Raw genomic sequence first — 25,277 nt, 5'->3', positions numbered from 1 at the left:
TGTGCCCACCTGGCCCTGGGGGCTCAGCCTGCTTCTGGTGGCTCTGGGGATGAGTCTTGGACAATAGTCCAAGTATCATGTGTCTCCTTTCAAGTGGTTTCCTGGCCTCGTTCCTCTCCTGGGAACCTCTCAAGGTGAGTAGGGTGTGAGAGGGGATCCAGGTTGCCCAGCCTCTGGCTCTGACCTTCTCTGATGTCATCCCCTTCCCCAGGTCCTGCTGGAAGCCCTGTACTTCTCATTGGTAGCCAAGCAGCTGCATCCCAGTGAAGGTGACACACTGGGAGAAAGACTGGCTGTGACAACCGTAAGACTGTGCCCTGCATCTGACCCCCACATGGCTTTGCATCTTTCCTGGCAAAGGAGGAAGCCTGCAAGCCAAGAGGCTGCCCAGGATGCTGAGGGTGAGTTCAGGCCATGGGTGGCCAGAGCCTACTCTCCCATTTCCCTCCTCCTGGCCACTGCACACATCTTCTTAGAGGCTCCTTCCTTTCTCAAAAACCTCCAATGTCCCCTTTTCCTGAGTATGTGAGGTTCTTCAGCTGGTGTTCAGGGCCCTGAAGGCCCTGGCCTGATTCCCCTCATCACTCCCTGCTACTCCTACTGCCTCCTCATAGTTGCTTCATCCCATTCTCATGCTCTTCTCTCCTGAAAACCCAGTTTAAGCTCCCTCTCCTGCCTTGGCTCTTAGGTCTCTGGACATGGCTGTCTCAGCCTGTGGCCAAGTGTGGATCATATCTGCCCCCGAGGCTGGGGTGTGGTTGGGGTCATCTCTGACTCCCACAATGATCCAGTCGCAATTCTTCTCTTACCCATCAACAGCATTCAAGAGTTTACTACTCCCTCCTCCTTGAAACCCTTTATCTTCTAGGGAGGCTGCTTCTCTGGGTGTTCTCCTATTAAACACCCTTTCAGGGACATGAGATCAGAGCAGTGGAAGTCAAATGAATGGTTTCCTGTAAATAGACTCCCCAGTTCAGTTGACCTGGAGGACTCTGAGCGGATGGGTCTGACTACTGAACTCCATGTTGATAGTGGAGCGACTCAGCTAGGAAAAGACCTACCTGAGGGAGTCTGAGCTGGGTGTAGTCTCACTCTTCTGCATCTCTTGATGAAGGCCTATTTATCTGCAGAGCAAATGTTTTTCTCTGAAACTAAGAAAAGACACCACACTGTTCCTGCTCTTCATATGGGTCAGGGCACAGGTCAGGTTTCATGCAGTAGAAGGCTTCTTGGTTGAAAGCTACAGTGACCAATTCACTAGCCACATGTGGCTATTAAGCACTGGAAATGTGGCTGGTCCAAATGGAGGTATACTGTAAGTGTAAAGCGCACACCATATTTCAGAGACTTAGTATAAAAAAACCCCAAGAATGTGAAATATCTCATTAATAGTTTTTACATTGATTATATGTTGAAATGATAATATTTTGGGCTCATTAAAATTCTCAAAATTAATTTCACGTTTTTACTTTAATACAACTACTAGAAAATTGGAAGTTACAAGTATGGCTCATATATTTCTATTTTTAATGCAGCCGGGACCAGGCAAATTTTGCTTGTCATTTTGTACTGAGGCTACACCCAGACAGGATTTGGGGAGGATCTGTACAGGGTTTCTTGCCCTCTAGAGAGCAGACACCCCTTCCTTTCCCTGGGGTGGATGAGCAGAAGAGAACAAGGTCAGCTTGACAAGGTAGGTCCCGTTGTTGACGTCAGTCACCCTTCATGAACCAGGTGCCTCAGGTCCTGGCCTTTAGAAAATCCCCACCACGCTTTCTCCTTTTCCCCAAGTGTTCTCTCACCTTCAGCAGGACGTTTAGATGACCTGGCTGAGGGCCATCCTGAGGCTGAGGACTGCGAGCACACTGAGGTCTGAGCTGGCAATAGTGTTCATGTGAGATCATGTGATTTAGCTTATTCATGACTTCTTTTAAATTCTTGGAGCAGTCATTGTTCCTCTGGGTGCCTCAGGGTACAATAAATGATTCTTTGGAGCAGAATCATAATGGAACGATAAGGAACATACTTTAGTGCTTTGTACAAATCACAAAGCCTGTCTCTACGTTATTATCTATGTTGGTGGGTTTGTAACTATACGTATATAACCTGCTGCTGTTCCTTGTCTGGATTGTGTCTCATTTCTAGACCCCCATTGTTAGAGAAAGATGGCCTGAGCGCACTTGGGATAGAAATCAAGGGAGTCGGAGGAAATAAGGTGAATAAAAACAAGTGAGAATTAGCTGACAAGAGATAGAAGAGAATGGAAATACGGAATAAAACGTGATGATGATATTTAATAGCTTTGAGGAGTTGACTGTGTGTCAGGCACATGTGAAAGGTTTTTAGTATTGATCTTATTTCTCTTCCTATAATAACCTCTGAGGAAGGTACTAAAATCGTCCCATTTTTATAGGTGAGAAAATTGGGACAGAGAGAGTATAAATAATCTTCCAAAAATCACACCAATGATCAGTGGCTGGGCCAGGATTTGAACACCGGCCTGACTCTAGAGCTCATGCCTTTAATTACTGTATTGCTCTGCCAATGAGTAGAACTAGGATGAGGAACATAAGTGGAAAACAGAAAGGCACATCGAAAGAAAATAGAGAGAGTAAAACAAGGGTGCCCTAGAAAGGTGAGCAGCCAGGAGGGAGAGAGACGTGGAAAGGCTTGACTTGAAAGAGATGAGTATTAAAAAGAAGAGGAGATCTGAAGGAAAGCAGAAAGAAACAGTTTCAACTTTTCTTTGTATACCTGGCTGATTCTTGTTCTCACATTTACCAGGAAAACTTCTATTTAAGATAAATTTCCCTATATAGTTTAGGGAGTTCTGAGACAATTTATGTGGATGCCGCTTTTCCCGGTGTAGGAACTTGTGAAGAGAGACGTGGACCATTTGTCAGAAGGGACAACACAGATTCTACAGTGCAGTATTCTGGGACCGTGGGGAGAGGGCACCTCTAGAGAGTTTGAGGGTTTTTCCCAAGGAGACACAGTGGAACCAGGGCCTGCATAAAGACAAAAGGTGCTTTGGAGATTAACTCCAAGCCAGGACCCTGCGATGTTGTCCTGCTTTTCTTGCCTAGGGTTCCTCACAGATTGTTGAAAGTTTGCATGGCTCCTGAAAAAGAGATGAGCAGGGATGCAGATAAGCTTTGCTGGACCACCCTGTTCTCAGCTTGGGATGACATCTTTATTGGTCCAAGGTAACAGAGGAAAGCAAAAGTTATGCAATACCCCACATAAAGATAAATGTACATAATTTAACAATGACCCATATTTCTAATTTGGGTCATTGAAGTATCATCTTTTACATACAGTAAGAAAGTATGTGGTGGTTTTGAAAATGCCTTTATCTGGGAAGCAAAAAAAAATGAAAGCACCATCTCAAAAACAAATTTTGAACAGCAACAACAAAAAGGAAGGTTCAGGATATAGGTCATGTGAAACTATGCATGTAAAGGTTTAAAACCTACAAAACAGCACCTATATGTATGTGGTTACATTACACATGTGGTAAAATTCTAACGTCACGCACTGGAATGATTAACAGCAAATTCTGGCGGAGGGAGAGAAGAGGAACTGAATTGAAGGTGGTGTACAAGGAGCTTTATTTTTATTTTATTTCTTAAATTGGGTGATGAGTACATGAATGTTCCACATATCACTCCCTAACTTTATAGAAAGCTTGTGATTTACTGAAAAATTGCAAAGATGAAAGAAAGGAAGGAAAGAAGGAAGTTAGAAAAGAAGAAAAGAAAGGAGGGAGAGAGGAAGGAGAGCATGGACGGAAGGGGAGAGGGAGGGGAGGATTACTGATTTTGGAAATCCCAATGTGGAAAGCATAGAGTTGGAAAAGCGATGTCAAAAACACAGTAATACATGATACATTTGGGCAGTAAGAGAGAAAAAAACTCAAGGTTGTGCCATATGGCAAAATTTCACAGGGGATTCAGAAGGAAGGACCCTCATGACAGGACTTATCTTTGTGCGGAGTGATGAATTCCCCTGAGCATGCACTAGCTGTATCCCCAATCCAAGTTCTTTATAAGGAGATAGATTTACTCTGGCCTGGAGATAGATTTTCATGAAACCACTCCCAAATCTAACGTAGTGAGTGAGCAAACACTTCTTAGCTTTACAAAGTCTTTAGGGGTTGCAAAAATGATCCAGGCAACTAGTATAAACATCAACATGGAAAATAATGTATGTTTTTCCTTTAAATGTAACATACACAGTATGAATCTTATGATAAGTAAATATGAAAGAAGAAAGCTCACACAGAATCACAAGCAATATGACACCCCTTGGTGCTCATACTGCTTCCCTTCACTAGATCTCTTGTGCTCAGAACCCTCTCCTGACTAATATTCCAAGTTCTCCCCAGCCATCATCTCTTTGTAACTCAGAATTTATCAAAAATGTTTTACATAGAAGGGGAAAATCAGAAACTAAGCACCTTCCTAAGTTTCCTCTAGAAAAATCAAATGTCAAACTGGTTGGAGAGAATAACAGCAATAATCATATCCCATGGATAGAGACCATTATTATCTCCACTTGACAGAAGAGGAACGTGAAATTCAAAGAGGATAAATAAAGTACTCAAGGTCATGTGAAGGATAAACCAGTAGTCTGAGATTTACTCCCAGATCTGTCTAACACCTAAACCAGATCCTAACTACAACATCACACTTCTTCTCTTGCCATCATGACAGCCCACCTCCCAGTTAAGCTCTCATCCCTCACCCCTGAGTGAACTGCAAGTGGAAGTCCCTATTTCCTTATCCTACCATAGTGAGTGAAGCCATAGAACTTCAACATATTGACATTGAAAACTTTACATTCACTTCTGCCCATAATGCACAATCTTATAGCCAACAGTTAGTATATCAGCGTTTATTTTCGAAAGTAACATTGTTAGCCTTTGCATCCTCTTTCCACCATATTTTTCCTACCACTTGACCCGTCCTTTGCCATACACAGACCTTTGAAGCCCAAATGTTACTTGGCCACACCAAATGAAGGCACTCATTTACCCTACTGCCTTATTTTAAGTGACCCTGAACCTCCTACTACCTCAAGCGGGAGTTTTACAGTCCTCCACTGCACACCTTCCTAATGAAGAGTCTTCGCAGCTATTTCTGATCATTCCTGAATGGGTACCTCATGTGTGCATATGAACCAGTCTGTTGGCCGTACTGTGTTTGCCTCTACCATCCCTCTCTGCTTTGGATTGCGCCTGCTGACAAGCGATGCTTGCAAAGCTACTTGAAGGAGTATCACTGTGGCTTCCACGGCTTTATTTTACACTCTAGGTAACGTTGCATTCAGAAACCTGATGCTAACAAAGCTGGTGATCCTCATGGTGCCACTATTGTGCTAGATTTCAGGGAGAGGTCTGGAGAATACTCTCTCCAAAACTATGCTGCACTTTTGCACTGGAGTCCTGTATCAGCATTGTTTGTGCCATAGTACACAAAAGTATATTGTCCACACTAACAGCCTCTGAGGTCTAGCTCAGCCAGTCAAAATTCCTTATTGTAGATTATTAAATCACGCAATCATACAACTGAGAGATAAAGGGGATGGCAAAGATCTTCTACGTTAACCTTGTATGTGATGCCAAATTCTCATTTATATCAGTGCTTTTCAAACCTTAACATATATCAGAGTCACCAGGAAGGCTTGTTAAATTATCAGTGTTTCTTCAGTGTGTATCCGTTGACAATGAATTCTTCGCTTATTTTATCTGAATATGCTTATATTCCTGAAGGATATTTTCCCTGGACATAGAATTCTGTGTTGACAGTTGTTTTTCTTAAGCAATTTAAAGATGTTGCTCCTCTGTTTACTGTCTCTATTATTTCCAATAAGAAGTCAGCTGTCATTTGCATCATTGTTCAGTTTTTAAGTATTATGTCAGTTTTCTCTGTCTATTTCCAAGATGTTCTCTTTATCTTTAGTTTTTAGCAGTTTGACTATAATGTGCTTAGGGAAGTTTTCTTCAAATTTATCCTGGCTGGGGTTCTATGAAATACTTGAATCTATAAATTTATGTCTTTCTTCCAGCTTAGGACACTTTGGGATGTGATTTCTCTACAGCAATTTGGTAAAGTATGTCTTTGCAACAAAGGTTGAAATACTTATCTTTTTCTCCCTACCTGATCCCTCCGGAATTCAGAAACTGTTAAATGTTCTTATTTTTCATGAAAATATATGTATTTACATAAGTTCAATAGGAATCTGTTTTCCTTGTAAGAGGACACAATCGGACAAGTTCTGAGCTTAGCTTCTTAGCCTAAAGAGACTTTAAAGGCCTAATCTGAGATTCCTTATTTACAAACAATTTTAAGGACCTAAGATTGACTTTATACAGCCAGTAAAGCTCCTTGGATATTACCAAAGCTTTGACTGAAACATCACATGGAGAACATGCAAAGAATTGCTATTCCTATAATTAACAAGGCAGGAAACAACAAACGTTGGAGAGGATGTGGAGAGAAGGGAACCCTTGTACACTGCTGGTGGAAGTGCAAACTGGTGCAGCCACTATGGAAAGCAGTAGGGAGTATCCTCAGAAAATTAAGAATAGATCTACCATATGATCCAGCTATTCCACTGCTGGGTATTTATCCAAAGAACTTGAAAACACAAAGGCATAAAGATACATGCACCCCTATGTTCAGTGCAGAATTATTCACAATAGCCAAGACTTGGAAGCAACCTAGGTGCCCATCAAGGGATGAATGGATAAAGAAGATGTGGTATATATACACAATGGAATACTACTCAGCCATAAGAAATGATGAAATCTGGCCATTTGTGACAACGTGGATGGTCCTTGAGGGTATTATGTGCAGTAAAATAAGTCAGAGGGAGAAAGTCAAATACCGTACGATCTCACTCATAAGTAGAAGATAAAAACAACCACAAACACATCGCAATGGAGATTGGATTGGTGGTTACCATAGGAGAAGGGGGGGAGGGCAAAAGGGGTAATTAGGGTTACATGTGAGGGGATGGACTATAATTAGTTTTTGGGTGGTGAACATGATGTAATCTACACAGAATTCGAAATATATTACGATGTACATCTGAAAGCTATATATTGTTATAACCCAATGTTACTGCAATTAAAAAAATTAAAAATTTTAAAAAAAAAGAATTACTATTCTTACCACACTTATATAAATAATCAAACCAAGTTCAATAAGACTAGGCTTATTTTACAAATTAGTTTCACTTTAAATATATTTTCTAAAAATGGGGTGACTAAAAAAATTATGTTTCAGTAGAAAACTGTAATGTATCAGTTACCAGACTTTAGTTCTAACTGTTTTTGAGGTGTCATCCCCTTGTAACCTTCAGAAAAACCACCACAAAGGATTACATATGGACAACCTTTATGCCTGTTGCTATATGGGTCACTTTAGAAAGTTCAGCAGAGCACCTAATGACGTCATCAAAGACAGTCAAACTGCAAACCAGAAAAATCCGTCGGACTGAAACTGCCATCCTCAATCCACCATTCTGGAGATGCTTCGAACTCAAATCCAGAAACCTTCTCAACTGGCTGCTCTCCAAACTTAGAAAATAAATCTATAATTTGCTCAAACTATTAACCTTTGTGGGGTTTTTTTTTGTTTCCATAGAAACGCCTCTTAAATTACCAGATTGCTCACATCGTATAGAGCCAGATTTAGACGGAAACTCACCTGCAACACTGTCTCCTGAAATAGAACATCCTCATGCTCATCCTGTCCTAAGTAAGCATGAGGATATGTTTTTATTAATACATCATGCTGTACCTGTGTAAATAACTTAAAAATTTGAAACTCAATTGTACATAATCCAAAATAATCATAGATGGTCTTAGAAAGGTAAAATCTGATTCTGATTTTTTAAGTTGTTTAAATCTTGGCTCCTGGGAATCTCTGCTCTGCAGAAATTCTCAGTCCTTGATCTTGTTCTCCTTATAGTCATCATATTAACCTCTCTAGTGTGTTACATACTCTTTTAAACGCCCATCAGCAGCCACTCACATGCCAAATAGTATCCATCAGGATCAGACAACTGGATGAAATTAACAATAACTACATAAGTGCTGCAAGAATTTGTGGTCTATCTGTTCTCCACTTTTTTTTAATGCTCTAGAGTAGCTTAAATAGCACTAGAATTGTTTGTCATTTTAAGTCCTGATAGAATTCATCTTAAAAAAACAACCCTCTGTGCCTGTGTTAGGGGTAGAGTTTTAACTACCTATAATAATTTGTCCATGAATATTATACTTTCCAGGTTTTCTTTTATCTCAGTCAATTTTGATCATTTTTATTTTGCTTGAAAACCCATCCCTTTCATACAGATCTTTTAATGGAATACAAATTTGACATGGTAAATTCTTATAACTTTGAAACTCTCCTGTGTATCTATGGATATGTCTTCTAAATACTGCTTATCTGTGTAATGAGAAACTTTTAGAGCAAAGATCATTCATATTGTTTCCTTCACGGTGTATGAGCACGGTCCTTTACATGTTTTTTTTTTCTTTTCAGTTTTCTTTTTAATCTCTTTTAAATGTTCATTGTATTGGCATTGGCCGTGGTTCAGAGAACCAAGACTTTTTGCCAACACCAGAAGTGTGGTTTATTATTCGCTCTCCTATATACTGTTCGGTTTTAAAGCTACAGCTATCAATAGGAAGTAATGAAGTTAGCATAACCTCCAATTTACATAGTTTACCAATTACATCATCTTCTGAATATGTTATTTGTATCCTGGTAGGGTTAGTAAGCCAGTAGACTCTCCAGGCAAAATAAGCACATGACCCTGGATGGTCACTTCTCTGAAGTATGGCAGGCAGTTACTAATAACCCTTGAATGTCTCTTCCTCCTGTGGTGTTGAGGAACTTTTCTTGGCATTTATGGAAGCATAGTATAGTTTTACTTTTTCAGCATATTTAGAATAATCTACAAAAGAATCTCTATTATTTCTAAGAGTATAAAGATTTCTCTTTTTTACCTTTGCTGTCGGGATCTTTCAAAATCCTCTTATTATGAGTGGCTCCCCTTCTACCACTGTATTTTTACAGAAGAATTTCTTATATCTTATGTGAGAATTTTTCTTCCTCTCTGATAAGCCAAGTTTGCATCTCAAATCTACAAGTTTCTGGCTATGTGAATGTAGGTGAACCACTTAATTTTTTGGCCACAGATTCACCGTTAGAAAAACAGAGGAGTTAAAATTTTATCCATCTCAGAGTGAAGTCAGCATCACGGTGGGATGAACTTGCCCAGGACTCTCTCCCCTCCAACATATAACAAAGAGGGGCATCTGTACTCCAACAGAGTACATCCTAACACAACACAAAAATGTCAGAGAGACATACACCCACACGACGGAGGGTGGAGAGGCTGGAGCCCCCCATGGAGGAGCTGGAACAGGATAAGAGAGAACTTCTACTCCCTCCCCTAAAGTCTTCGATCCATGACAGTGGGAGGATCCATGACAGTGGGAGGATCCATGAGGGAAAGAGTTGGGAAGGGATACTCATTTGCAGGAACACCAAGGATTCCCTAGGGCCCTTGCAGCCTAGAGCAAAACCCTCTAATGGGGCAAAAGCTTTTGCAGGGGTGACCTCATCAAGCCAACACTCCAGGAGACCAGATAGCAGGAGCAAGAAAGCTCTGAAAGCATGCAGGAGAAAGCCCCCCTCCCTGACCCACCCCATCCCCACTCCACTCCCTGGGATCTCAGCTGAAGGCAGAGGGTTCAGAATACATGGCTCTCGACCCCCACCCAGTGGCGATAGATGGTAACTGCAACAAAATGACATCAGAATGCAAAAGACCAGACCCACCTCCTCTAACATCAGACACTACATCAAACCTGCAGGCCAGAGAGAAAATGAGAAGCACTCAGAATTCAGTCCTGAGAACACAGAAATATGTAATCTAAATGACAAAGAATTCCAAATAGCTATCATCAAATAAGTCAATGAGGTAAAAGAGCACGTGGAGAAATGATTCAATGAGTTCAGGAGCTACTTCACAAAAGAGATTGAAACTATAAAGAAGAATCAATCAGAAATATATGAGATGAAAGACATAATGGAAGAGAGAAAACAAAATACAGATTCCCTGAACGCTCGAGTGGACATCATAGAGGAGCGTATCAGCATAATCGAAGATGGACATGTTGAAATGGTCCAAGCAGAGGAGGAGAGAGAACTGAGACTAAAAAGAAATGAATAAAGTCTCTGAGAAATATCCAACTCAATGAGGAAATGCAACATAAGAATTATAGGTATTCAAGAAGGAGAAGGGAGCAGAAAGTGTGTTCAAAGGAATAATCACAGAGAACTTCCCAAACCTAGGGAAAGGGAGGGAAATATGTGTAGAAAAGGCTTCCAGATCTCCTAGATTTGTCAATGTAAAAAGACCTACTGCAAGGCATATAGTAGTGAAACTGGCAAAACTGAATGAAAAAGAAAGAATACTAAGGGCAGCAAGGCAGAAGAAAATAACCCACAAAGGAACCCCTATCAGGCTTTCAGCAGATTTCTCTAGAGAAACCTTACAAGCTAGGAGAGAGTGGAATGACATATTCAAATCTTTAAAAGACAAAAATCTCCAGCCAAGAGCCTTCTATCCAGCAAAAACATCCTTCAGATACGAGGGAGAAATAACAAAAGAAAAAACTAAAGCTAAGGGACTTCATAGCCATGAGACAGCCCACCTACAAGAAATCCTCAAGAAGGCCCTTAAACTTGAAAAAAAAGGGGGGGTGGGGAGAAAGGGGTCACAAAACACAGAGTAAGGAGATAAATCGGTGGACAGAATCAGAATAGGATAGCAAATACTCAACTATAGCATTAAGGTAAAGTGAAGGAAAACACCAAAACCAAAGATAATCCTGTCATTTTAACCACAAACTCACAAGATGAGATGGAATAAGATATGAGAAAAACAACTTAGGAGGGGAGGAGGAAAGGCACTGAATCAGTTTAGACTAAGGAAATAAAAAAACCATCAGAAAATGGCATATCTTATACACGAGATTCTGAATGCAAACCTCAGGGTAATCACTAAACAAAAAAGCAGAACGGAGACAGAAAGGATAAATAAGGAGAAAACAAAGAAACATGTCATAAAAAACTACATAATTCAATGGGTAGACCAAAACACATAGGACGAGAAACAAAGGAAAAGCAGGAAAATCTGAAAATGAGTGATAAAATGACAGCCTTAAGCCCTCATACATCAATAATCTCCCTAAACGTAAATGCATTGAATTCTCCAATACAAAGACGGAGTGATGAGATGGATTAAAGAACATGACCCAACAATATGCTGCCTCTAGGAAGCACATCTCAGCTCCAATGACAAACACAGGCTCAGAGTGAAGGAGTGGAAGATGATACTGCAAGCTAATGGCAAACAAAAGATGGCAGGTGTCACGATACTTATATCAGACAAAGTAGACTTCAAGATAAGCCAGATAAAGAGAGACAAAGAGGGGCAGTATATAATGATCAAAGGGAGACTCAACGAAGAAGACATAACACTTAAATATCTATGCCACCAACACAGAAGCACCAAAATTCATAAAGCTACTATTAATAAACCTAAAAGAAAATATTCATAATAACACAATAATAGTAGGGGACATCAACACTCCACTCACATCAATGGATAGATCATCCAGACAGAAAATCAACAAGGAAACAGTGGAATTAAGTGAAAAGCTAGACCAGATGGACTTAATAGACATATAGAGAACACTCCATCTAAAAACAACAGAATACACATTCTTCTCAAGTGCACACAGAACATTCTCAAGGATAGACCATTTGTTGAGAAGCAAGGCAAGCCTCAATAAATTTAAGAAAATTGAAATAATAACAGGCATCTTTTCCAATCCTAATGCTATAAAGCTAGAAATTAATTACAAGAAAAAAGCTGAGAAAGGGACAAAGACGTGGAGACTAAACAACATGCTATTGAACAAGCAATGGATCATTGAAGAAATTAAAGGGGAAATCAAAAAATATCTGGAGAAAAATGAAATTCATAACATACTATACCAATTCATATGGGATGCAGCAAAAGCCATATTAAGAGGGAAATTCATAGCAATGCAGGCACACCTTAACAAACAAGAAAAATCCCAAATAAGCAATCTCAAATTACAGCTAACTGAACTAGAAAAAGAAGAACAAACAAAGCCCAAAGTCAGCAGAAGGAGAGAAATAATAAAAATCAGAGCAGAAATAAATCCCATGGAAACCAAAAAGGCAGTAGAAAGGATCAATGAAACAAAGAGCTGGTTCTTTGAGAAGATAAATAAAATTGACAAACCTCTAGCCAGACTTACAAAGAAAAAAAGAGAGAAAGCTCAGATAAACAAAATTAGAAATGAAACAGGAGAAATAACATCAGACACCACAGAAATACAATGGATTATAAGAGAATACCATGAAAAACTATATGCCAACAAAATGGATAATGTAGAGGAAATGGATAAATTCTCAGACCCTTACAACCTCCCAAAGCTGAAACAAGAAGAAACAGACAATCTGAATAGACCAATCACAAGTAAAGAGATTGAAACAGTAATCAAAAGCATCCCAAAGAATAAAAGCCCAGGACCAGACGGCTTCCCTGGGGAATTCTACCAAACTTTCAGAGAGAATTTGATACCCATCCTTGTCAAGCTATTCCAAAAATTTAGGGAAGATGGAACACTTCCTAACACATTCTATGAGGCCAACATCACTCTGATACCAAAATCTGACATAGACAACACAAAAAATGAAAACTACAGGCCAATATTGCTGATGAACATAGATGAAAAAATCCTCAACAAAATTTTGGCAACCTGAATTCAGCAATATATCAAAAGGATCATACATCATGATCAAGTGGGATTTACACCAGGGAAACAGGGATAGTTCAACATCCACAAATCAATCAACATGGCACACTACATCAACAAATTGAGGAATAAAAACCATACAGTCTTCTCAATATATGCGGAGAAAGCATTTGACAAGATCCAACAGCCATTTATGATAAAAATTCTGAACAAATGAGGATAGAAGGAAATCACCTCAACATAATAAAGACTATACATGACAAACTCACAGCCAACATCATATTCAGTGGGCAAAAACTGAATACTATCCCCCTGAGAACAAGAACGAGACAAGGATGCCCACTAGCACCACTCTTATTCAACATACTACTGGAGGTTTTGGCCACCAGAGCAATTAGACAAGAGAAAGGAATAAAAGGAACCCAAACATGGAGTGAAGAAGTGAAACTCTCGCTGTTGGCAGACGACATGATGTTATACAGAGAAACCCCCCCCCCAAAAATCTATTGGAAATCTAATAGAAATAATTAACAACTACAGTAAAGTTGCAGGGTACAAAACCAACTTACAAAAATCAGTTGTTTTCTATACTCCAATAATGAACTTACAGAAAGATAACTGAAGAATACAGTTCCATTTGCAATCTCAAAAAAAAGAATAAAGTACCTAGGAATAAATTTAACCAAGGAGGTGAAGGACTTATACAATGAAAACTATAAGATATCACTGAAGGAAACTGATAATGACATAAAGAGATGGAAAGAGATTCCATGCACATGGATTGGAAGAATAAACATAGTTAAGATGTCCATTCTACTCAAAGCAGTCTACAGATTCAATGCAATCCCAATCAGAATCCCAATGACATTCTTCATAGAAACAGAGCAAAGAATCCTAAAATTCATTTGGAGCAATCAAAGACCCTGAATAGCTAAGGCAATCCTGAGAAAAAAAGAACAAAGTTGGAGCTATCACAATCCCTGACTTCAAAATGTACTACAAATCATAGTGATCAAAACAGCATGGTACTGATACAAAAACAGCCACACAGATCAATGGAAAAGAACTGAAAGCCCAGAAATAAAACCGCACATCTACGGACAGCTAATCTTCAACAAAGGAGCTAACAATATACAATGGAGAAAAGACAGTCTCTTCAATAAATGGTGTTGGGAAAACTGGACAGCCACATGCAAAAGAATGAAGGTAGACCATTATCTTACACCATACACAAACAAAAACCCTCAAAATGGATCAAAGACTTGAAGATAAGTCCTGAAACTATCAGACTCCTGGGAGATAATATAGCTAGTATAGTCTTTGACATCGAACTTAAAAGGATCTTTTCAAATACCATGTCTTCTCAGACAAGAGAAACAAAAGAAAAAATAAACAAGTGGCAGTTCATCAGACTAAAGAGCTTCTGCAAGGCAAAAGAAACTAGAATCAAAAGAAAGATATGGGGCCGGGGCCATGGCCGAGTGGTTAAGTTTGCATGCTCTGCACGGCGGCTCAGGGTTTTGTTGGTTCGGATCTTGGGCGTGGACACAGCACCACTCATCAGGCCATGCTGAGGTGGTGTCCCACATGCCACAACTAGAGGGACCCACAACTAGAATGTACAACTATGTAGTAGAGGGATTTGGGGAGAAAAGGTAGGAAAAAAAAAAAGAAGATTTGCAACAGTTGTTAGCTCAGATGCCAATCTTTAAAAACAAAAGAAAACAAAACTAAGAAACAAAAAACCCCAAAGAGATAACCCATCAATTGGGAGAAAATATTTGCAAATCATATATCTGACAAGGGGTTAATCTCCATAATATACCGACTCACACAGCTGAACAAGAGAAAAACAAACACCCTGATCAAAAAATGGGCAGAGGACATGAACAGACATTTTTCCAAAGAAGGTATACAGATGGCCAATAAGCACATGAAAAGATGTTCAACATCACTAGTCATCAGGGAAACGCAAATCAAAACTACACTAAGATACCACCTTACATCTGTTAAAATGGCTACAATCACTAAGACTGAAAACAACAAATGTTGGAGAGAATTGCAGAGAAGGGAACCCTCATGCATTGCCGGTGGGAATGCAAACTGGTGCAGGCAGAATGGACAACATTATGGAGATTTCTCAAAACACTAAAAAGAGAACTACCATATGACCCAGCCATCCCACTACTGGGTATCTACCCAAACAATTTGAAATCAACAATCCAAAGTAACATATGCACCCTATGTTCATTGCAGCACTAGTCACAATAGCCAAGACATGGAAACAATTTGAAATCAACAATCCAAAGTAACATATGCACCCTATGTTCATTGCAGCACTAGTCACAATAGCCAAGACATGGAAACAATGCAAGTGCCCATTGACTGAAGATTGGATAAAGAAGATGTGGTATATATATATACAATGGAATACTACTTAGCCATAAAAAAGACAAAATCATCCCATTTGCAACAACTTGGAAGGACCCGGAGGAATTACCTGAGTGAAATAAGCCAGACTGAGAAAGACAAATAGCAGATGATTTCACTCATATGTGGAAGATAAACAAACACAGGGACAAAGAAAACAGTTCAGTGGTTACCAGGGGAAGGGGGCTGGGGTGTGGGCACAGGGGGTGAAGGGGAGCACTTACGTGGTGACAGTCAAGAAATAATGTACAACTGAAATCGCACATTGATGTAAACTATTACCAACTCAATTAAAGAAATCCTATTTTTTTCAGAAAACTGAAAATCTGAAGAAGGAAAATAAGTTAACAATCTATGATTTGTGGGTGTGGCTATAAAAGGGCAGCATGAGGGATCCTTGTAGGGATAGAAATGTTCTATAAAATGACTACGTCAATGTTAACATCCTGGTGGTGATACTGTACTACAATTTTGCAAGATGATACCATTGGGGGAAATTCTGTATTATTTTACAACAGCATGTGAATCTATAGTTATCTCAAAATAAAAAGATTAATTTTGAAATGCTAAAAAACAATTGTATCCATCTCCTAGGATTGTTGTGGAGGTGAAATAAGATACTGAATGCACATTGCTTAGCTTGGCACATGACGATCAATAAACACTAGGTGGTGATGTCAGTCATAATCATCTTCATTGTCGCCATCTAGGTACCAGTTGCTTTCCTCCACTATTGTACAAGAACTCCAGCTTAGACTTGCAGGAGGAATTTGGGGTGATCGCCTACAACAGAAGAGTAACCGTAGCACCCTGACCTAAGGCCTTTGCTACAAATCTCTCTCTCTCTCTATTTGATCTTTAGCTAAGCGATCCTATGCAGGCACTGTGGCGTTCCTGGAAAGTGTACTTCTAAAACCTGCTTATTCCCTTCTCTCTCTGGAAAAAATAACCTGCTAACCTCAAGTGCTAGCAATTTGCAAGGTATTGATTTACCTGACTCTTGCACTCCCTCCTAGAACACACACACATTGTAAAACTTGTTTCTTCCTTTATACAATTGGATTTCTCTTATTTTCTATGTTCTGACAATAGTCCAATTTCGATCTTTGCCCCAGAATTTTAGTGCTGTGTTTTTCTTTTACACCAGTTCGTTCAGCGCTGATATCAGCTAATGCCCCAAACTCATCTCTCCTGCTATCACTAATACCGCGATCCTATCTCTGCTGACATCAGTTAATGCCCAAACCATCTTCACGAGTATCAGCTAATGCCTCAAATCCCGCTCCACATGGATTGGGTGGAGATGGGTTTGGGGTATTACCTGATATCGGTGCTGAAAGAATGGGTTTAAAAAGAAACAGAGCAATATGATTCTGTAGCAAAGATCAAAATTATAATAATAAAGCATAAAAATTAATTTAAAATATTAAAGTATAAATATAATAGGCAACACTTCCTGAGTACTCAAAATGTGCCAGTCATAATTTTTTTCCTTTTTCCTTTTTTTTTCTTTTCTTTTTATTGTATCTATGTGAGAGGATGGATGTTAGCTGAACCTGTTGTGGGTAATTATTTCACAATATATGCAAATCAAACCATCAGGCTGTATGCCTTAAACTTATACAGTGATGTATGTCAATTATTTCTCAACAAAACTGGAAAAAATGTGCCAGTCACTATGTTCAGCACTTTTCTTGGGTTATACCCTGTTATCCTGCCAAACACTCCTTGAGGCAGTTTCCACTATTATCTCCATTTTATGGATGAGAAAACAGAGACTTGAATGGATTGAATTACTAACTTCAGGTCACGCACATCTGTCGGGCAGTGAATCCTGAACACGAGTCAGGGGTTGGGGGACTCAAATTACACTCCTATACTCTTCTCTTGAATTCCAAACCAACTGAGAAAAACAAAGTAGTCACAAGGATGGAGATCAAAAGACTTGTTCTTTTACTGATCTAAGTTGGACTGGAGGGCACGGCTTACGCAGCAACAATTGGGTTCCCACTGTCCCTTAATTTAGATCATGGGAAAGTTTGATTCTGCAGGGCAGACACACCTAACCGACTTGCTGCCTTCTATCACCCCAGGATGGAGAAGGAAGAAAACGAGGGTAAATTTCTGTATATATTTTTATTACTAATGAAAACTGGGTTGGAGAACATGGTTGAAGTGTGTTGTCCAAATGAGTTTCTATGCTAAACCTCAGAATTAGGCAGACTCAGCTGCCAGCGCCCTACCTACCACTAAGTAAGCTGACTTCATGGACAGGAATGAGATGTCTCTAGAGCTGCTGCTATATTCCTTCTGACCCTGCTTCTCTGGCTCCTTTGATGCCATTGTTCTTGCCCGTTCCTTGCTTGGGACTTAGAGAAGTTGGGGTATGTCTGAGCCAACGGTTGGGGTTTCTACTCTTCAGGCCAATGATATAAAGCTCAGGCTTGGCTGTTTTCCCACCTGTGATCCCGGCCTCTGCTTCAGCTGTAGTGGTGGAGCTGGAGGGGACGCAAAGCACTCTCAGTCACTCCTGGGATCAAATCTAAGTGACACTCAAACCTCAAGCTAAGAGGCATGTCCCATTCCCTGTATATCAGTAGTTGTCAGGTCAACATTGGTGTGCAGAAGAATCACCTGATACTATCATAAAAAAGAACAGTCTTAGGCCTCCCTGCACCTCTGAGGCTTAATTAGAAGAGAGCTTCAGGATCCTTTGGCCTTGTTTGGGATGGTCCCCTCCCACACTCATTGTGGAGTGAATTCCTGAACGTAGCCAACCTCCTGGTTGGTCCAAAGCAGAGCTCTGGGCCACAGGATTATCTCTGATATTTGTGTGGCTGTGACCAATTCCAACAGGCCTCGTTTGTTGTCTCAGGTCCGTCAGCTCGCTCAGATGCCGGCTGAACCGAGAGAGACTGATTTTGTTTGGGGCTTTCAAGACTAAGAGTTTCGGCACTCTTTGAGGCACGCAAAGGGTCTTCTGCTCGATTTCAGGGGTACCCCTCATTTTTACAATGAATATTCAAGCACCTTAAATAAAAAGTATTTTAGGCAGCAGGCTTTCTTTTCCAGTGTTTAACCAAACTTTATCTTTGTAATCTTGGAAACTTAGAATGAAAAGACTCAACATTGAGTTAGGGAGGTCAACAGGTAAGGCTTGATGTTTTTGTACCAAAGACCTTTGCTTGGCAAAGTAACCATGCACCAAGGCCTAGATTCAGCTTTGTAGGTTCTCTGATTTGATCTTGTCAGTAAATGATGTGTGTTTTGATGCTTCTAGCTTCTTAGCTCTTAATAATAATCTTAGTAATAGTAATAGTAATAGTAATAGTAATCTTAGCTCTGTGCTTTCTTAGCTCTGTGCCCCAGTTTCCTTGTCTGTAAAATGGGAATTGTGGTAGTAATACTAATATTGTTTTTTATAGCGTAACATGTAAGCAGGATCAAAATAGTATGTAGCAAACTGGAGAGGGAGTGATCAGAATAGAGTAAAATGTTTTAATGAAAAGCTTCCTTGAATGTTTAAAATCTATTTTATGTAGAGCTTTAGAATTTACAAAACTTTCAGCTTTCCCTTACTTTATGAATTTGAGAATGTAGATACTGGTACCTACATCTTATAGATGGGAAAACTCAGGCTCAGGTGGGTTATAGATCTTGGTTAAAGTAGAGGAATCAATAAACAGCAGAGGGAGGCAGACGGTCCCAAACTTTGCCTCATCTGTGATTTCCCATTCCTTTTTCTTTCTTTCTTTCTTTTCTGAGGAAGATTGGCCCTGAGCTAACATCTGTTGCCAATCTTCCTCTTTTTTTTTCCTCCCCAAAGCCCCAGTACATAGTTGTATATCCTGGGTGTAAGTCATTCTAGTTCTTCTATGTGGGATGCTGCCTCGGCATGGCCTGATGAGTGGTGTGCAGGCCTGTGCCCAGGATCCAAACCAGTGAACCCTGGGCTGCTGAAGCAGAACGCATGAACTTAACCACTCGGCCACAGGGCCAGCACCTCCCATTCCTTTTTCTTCTGCTTTTTGCTTGGACATTTTAGGTGAGCTCTCTATGTAGTGTAAATCTCCTTCACCAAAGCTAGGAGAATGTGTATTTTTCCGTTCCTTCTTTTATGTCAAGGAATTTTGCTTCCCTAGTTGCCCCGGGAGGCCTTTGCCAACCCAGCTCAATCCCATATACACGAGCTGATTTGCTTAGAGAGGGGGTTTCTTTCCCTGTTAAGTTGCACCCTGTGTGAAGGTGGTCTTTGGCATTCATCTTTCTGTAAATTCCAGCCATCAGAGAATCCGTCTTCGAAGTATCGTTTGCACACACGAGAGATACACCAAAGTTTAGCTTCGCCCTAGGAATCTGGCCCAAAAGTCCACTATTCAGCCTTGGCTTTGTCATCAGTCTTAGCCTTTAAACGTCAGAACAGCCCAGGTACATTTTTAAACAAGTTTTGGCACCTTTGACCTTGTCCATGGTCAATAACAACATCGTGCTGTGGTTTACTGTTACGTCTTATCAGTTGAGCAACGTAAGTAATACAAACATGATATGTTATTCAGATTTATCACGATGCCTTTAAATATAAGTGAGCGTACTAGGTGTTACTCAGAGTCAAATCTCTGTATGTATTTTATACAAACACTCCCAGTCCATTAAAAGTGTGAAGGCATATTTATTATTGCAGTTATAAAAGGGAACAATAGCTGTTACGAAAGCTGTTCGTTTTAATATTTAAAAACAATTAGGAATCTTTAAATAGATAAATAAGGGTATGGTTTAGCAGTTAATACAAAAATTAAGGGAATCTGGCTTCTACAGATAATTTCAGGAAGTTATCCTTTCTCAGCAAATAAATATTTATAAGAATTTAAATAATCCAAAGCAGAATAATAAGAATATGATTATGTCATAGTTCTACTATTTATAAAATTATTAGATGTATGTTAAACAAAACAAGCTTTAAGAACTATATTTAAATTTTAGTTTTGTAATTTCATTTAGGCCATGATTGTTTTTAAGGAAAACTTCTTTTGGGATTTCTTTTTATCTTGTAAGAATGAAGTAAGAATGTCAACTCTGTGACCTCCACATTTGATGAGAAGAGAAAACTCAAAACTCACATACCAAAACTAGATACAGGGGCCAGCCCGGTGGTGTAGTTGTTTTGTTCACATGCTCCGCTTTGGTGGCCCGGGGTTTGCAGGTTCAGATCCTGGGCATGGACCTACACAATGCTCATCAAGCCATGCTGTAGCAGCGGCCCACATACAAAATAGAGGAAGATTGGCACAGGTGTTAGCCCAGCAACAGTCTTCCTAAAGCAAAAAGAGGAAGATTGGCAAGAGATTTTAGCTCAGGGTCAATCTTCCTCACACACACACACACACACACACACACACACACAAAGTTAGATATAATAAAGAACAGTGGAGTAGAACACGAGAAGAGAACACTAGAGAAAAAGGTACCTCCAAATTTCTTGTTCTTTTTCCAATTTTAATGAGTTATTTAATCTCACAAATGTGCTATATAGGAACCATCGAACAGCTGACCATGCGAAGCAAGAATTGCTCCTGCATTCATACGATAAACTTAAAATTTCACTTCTAAAAGTTCAGTGATAAAATTGTAATAATAATAATATTTTTGGTATATTGTAATAATGTCAATAATGAATTTTGTATACACATAAATAAAATAATATATTTTCTATCCTGTAGCTTCCTTCTATGATGGCTATTTTCAGCTTTGACTCGGCTTTAGCTGAATATTGATTTTAACACTTGACCATTGGGCGTTTGACCAAAATCTATATTTGGTGAACTTCTATTACAAACTATCTCGTATAATTTTGGCAGCTGTGTTTTACTCTAAGTAGTGGAGTGTTGACCCTCATTAAGAAGTATTCTTACTATGCAGGGTAACTAGTTAGGATTATGGGTATCATTGTAGTATCTTTATTTCTGTCAGCTGAGCCAGGATTTCTGCCAAGGATATCAAATAAACTGAAAACAAAGCAAACAAAAAACCTTAAAACACCTGGGAGGAGTCAGGTATTGTAAGAAATCCAGTATGCAGAATGCAGAGACAGAAACCGTTGAGGATTGTTACTAAGACCAGAGGGAGGTGAGGAGACAGAAATCCTAAGACCAGGCACTAGTAGGAGAGCCACTTCAGGTGTCAAGAATCCAAGCATGTAAAAGGCCAGGGATCAAAAGGGGGCACTTTCCTTTTCTATGACCCTCAGCCTAAAGAAAGCAAATTTCTAGGTCTTGCTGCTATGTTGGTGTTGCTATGTCTATCGGGAAACCCATGTCCCGTATCTCTTTGGTTAATTCACTGTAGGATACCCACAGAGAGATCATTCTTACCGCTCTTCTTTTGTCTTCAATCAGATGCTCGTGTCTTTTACCTTCCTCTACCCAGGTTCTGTTCTTTGAATTAAGTATCTATATAAACTAGATTATACTGTGGTAATGAACAATCTCAAAACCTAGTGGCTTAATTTTTTTTAAAAAAGTGTTTTGCTTGCTCACTTTATTTCTAGATTCTCTTAGGTGCCTGACTCCGGCGTGACACTCAGGATGACAGGCTGATAGGGAATCTGCCGTCTTGCAGCTGCAGCATCTGGAGCAAATGACTTCAATCACCGCAGCAGAGAAAGGGAGACGGAGGGCTGGTATTTGGCTACCTCACTGCCTCTGTATGGAAATGATTCGTGTCACTTCTGCTCACCTTTCATTGGGCTGAAATAGTCAGAAGTCGTTGGGGCTAATAGTTGCGGTGTTCTATATGCACAGAAAAAGAAGAGAACCAGATTTGGGTGAATACTAAAAGTGGCTACCATAGTCTGTTTACAGTCATAAACATTCAGTTCACTCTTCTCCAACAACCCTCCCCAAGGGAGATACCCTGAAAGTCTTAACTGGTCATGGTATTGAGTTCAAAGCCCAGGCTCTCTTGTGAAGTGTCACAGTCTCTACTTGATCCAGGCATGGCTCCTCTTTGCCTGGAGACTATGAATGAAAAATGCAAGTTATCTGCCCTGCCTTGGGCCCTATACGCAACATCCAGGAACGGGGCGCAGTCACTGGTCCACAGGAATTCTTCCGTCTCGCTGGCGGACACTGTACCCTAAGGCGTCCTTGTCCTTTGTTTCTCAGCCCACGTCTTTGGGAGATTTTTCTTTTTCCATTTTCTTCTTCAGCCATAGCTAGAGACGACTGTGGGAAATAGACCCTATGAGAACTGTGCAGATGTCACAGCCCACGTTCCGACTAGAAAACATTGGGAGCCAACAGTTTCTCCCCATCTTTCAAAAACGTAGAAAGTTTCTTTCCATCAGATTCCAGGATCTTTGCGTGCCAGAAACCACACCCATATTCACAATCCATTTTCATTTTTATTTTCTTTTTGCTTATGGCAGGTGCACCTCATTTCATGGCACTTTTTGTGCTTTGCAGATATTGCGTTTCTACAAATTGAAAATTTGTGACAACCCTGTGCTAAGCAAGTCTATCAGCACCGTTTTTCCAACAGTGTTTGCTCACTTCAGGTCTGCGTCATATTTTGGTAATTCGCATGATATTTCAAACTTTTTCATTGTTATTATATTTGTTATGGTAATCTGTGATCAGTGATCTTTGATGTCACTATTGTAATTGTTTTGGGATCCCGTGAACCACACCTGTGTAAGACAGTGAATTTAATTTGATAAATGTTGTGTGTGTTCAGACTGCTCCGCCAACTGGCCGTTCTCATCTCTCTCCTTCTCCTCAGGCCTCCTTATTCCCTGACCCCAACAATATTGAAATTAGGCCAATTAATAACCCTTCAGTGACCTCTAAACACTCAAGTGAAAGGAAGAGTGTCATGTCTCACTTCAAATCAAAAGCTAGAAATGATTAAGCTTAGTGAGGAAGGAATGTTGAAATCCAAAATAGGCCAAAAGCTAGGCCTTGTGGCAAACAATTATCCAAGTTGTGAATGCAAAGGAAAAGTTCTTGAAGGAATTTAAAAGTGCTACTCCAGTGAACACACCAATAAGAAACTGAAACATCCTTCTTGCTAATATGGAGAAAGTTTTAGGGGTCTGGATAGAAGATCAAACCAGTCACAACATTCCCTTAAGGCAAGGCCTGATCCAGAGCAAGGCCCTAACTCTCTTCAATTCTGTGAAAGCTGAGAGAGGGGAGGAAGCTGTGAAAGAAAAGTCTGAAGCTAGCAGAGGTTGGTTCATGAGGTTTATGGACAGAAGCCATCTTTATAACACAAAGTGAAGGTGAAGTAGAAAGTGCTGATGCAGGAGCTGCAGCAAGCTATCCAGAAGATCCAGCTAAGACCATTAATGAAGGTGGCTACACTAAACAACAGATTTTCAATGTAGACAAAATGGCCTTACATTGGAAGAAGACGTCATCTAGGACTTTCATAGCTACAGAGGAGAAGTCAGTGCCTGGCTTCAAAGCTTCGAAGGACAGGCTGACTCTCTTGTTAGGGGCTAATGCAGCTGGTGACTCTAAGTTGAAGCCAATGCTCATTTACCATTCTGAAAACCCTAGGGCCCTTAAGAATTGTGCTAAATCTACTCTGCCTGTGCTCTGTAAATGGAACAACAAAGCCTGGATGACAGCACATCTGTTACAATGCAGTTTACTGAATATTTTAAGCCCACTGTTGAGACCTACTTCTCAGAACGAAAGATTCTTTTCAAAATACTACTGCTCATTGACAATACACTTGGTCACCCAGCAGCTCAGATGGAGATGTACCATGAGATGAATGTTGTTTTCATACCTGCTAACACAACATCCATTCTTCAACCCATGGATCAAGGAGTAATTTTGACCTTCAAGTTTTATTATTTAAGAAATACATTTCGTAAGGCTATAGCTGCCATAGACAGTGATTCCTCTGATGGATCTGGGCAAAGTAAATTGAAAACCTTCTGGAAAGGGTTCACCATTTTAGATGCCATTAAGAACATTTGTGATTCATGGGAAGAGGTCAAAATCTCAACAGTAACAGGAGTTTGGAAGAAGTCAATTCCAGCCCTCATGGATGACTTTGAGGGGTTCAAGGCTTCAGTGGAAGAAGTAACTGCATATGTGGTGAAAATAGCAAGAGAACTAGAATTAGAAGTGGAGCCTGAAGATGTGACTGAATTGCTGCAATCTCATGATAAAATGTTAACTGATGAGGAGTTGTGTCTTATGGAGGAGCAAAGAAAGTCATTTCTTGAGATGGAAACTACTCCTGGTGAAGACGCTGTGAAGACTGTTGAACTGACAACAAAGGATTTAGAATATGACATACACTTAGTTGATAAAACAGCAACAGGGTTTGAGAGGGTTGATTCCAATTTTGAAAGAAAGTTCTACTATGAGTAAAATGCCATCAAACAGGGGCTGGCCCCATGGCCTAGTTGTTAAGTTCAGCATGCTCCACTTCAGCAGCCTAGGTTCAGTTCCTGGGTGTGGACTTACCCAACTCGTTGGCAGCCATACTGTGGCGGTGGCCCATGTACAAAACAGAGGAAGACTGGCATGGATGTTAACTCAGGGAGAATCTTCCTCAGCAACAAACAAACAAACAAAAACAACCCCCCCAAAAGCTGTCAAACAGCATTGCATACTACAAAGAAATCATTAATGAAAGGAAGAGTCAATCGATTTGCCAAACTTCACTGTTGTCTTATTTTAAGAAATTGCTACAGCCGCCTCAACCTTCAGAACCACCACCTTGATCGGTCAGCAGCCATCAACATTGTCAAGACTCTCCACCAGCAAAGAGATTAGGACTTGCTGAGTGCTCAGATGATGCACAGCAAGTTTTTGGAATAAAGTATTTTTTAATTAAGATATGTACATTGTTTTTTTAGACAATGCTATTGCACACTTTAAAAACTACAATATAGTGTAAATATAACTATATTTGGGAAACCAAAAAAATTTGTGTAACTTTATTGCAGTGGTCT

The 25,277-nt window shown here is 40.0% G+C and overlaps 1 pseudogene; it reads left to right on the top strand.

Moving 5' to 3' along the window:
• Positions 1–77: 77 nt before the first annotated feature.
• On the top strand, positions 78–25,046 carry LOC139041235 (tigger transposable element-derived protein 1-like; annotated as a pseudogene).
• The last annotated feature ends 231 nt before the right edge of the window (positions 25,047–25,277 follow it).

This window comes from Equus asinus, chromosome 20, assembly GCF_041296235.1.
Source record: "Equus asinus isolate D_3611 breed Donkey chromosome 20, EquAss-T2T_v2, whole genome shotgun sequence".
In the NCBI taxonomy this organism is placed as follows: Eukaryota; Metazoa; Chordata; class Mammalia; order Perissodactyla; family Equidae; genus Equus; species Equus asinus.
The sequence above is the reverse complement of the archived record's forward strand: the minus strand, read 5'-3'. Positions and strand labels throughout refer to the sequence as shown.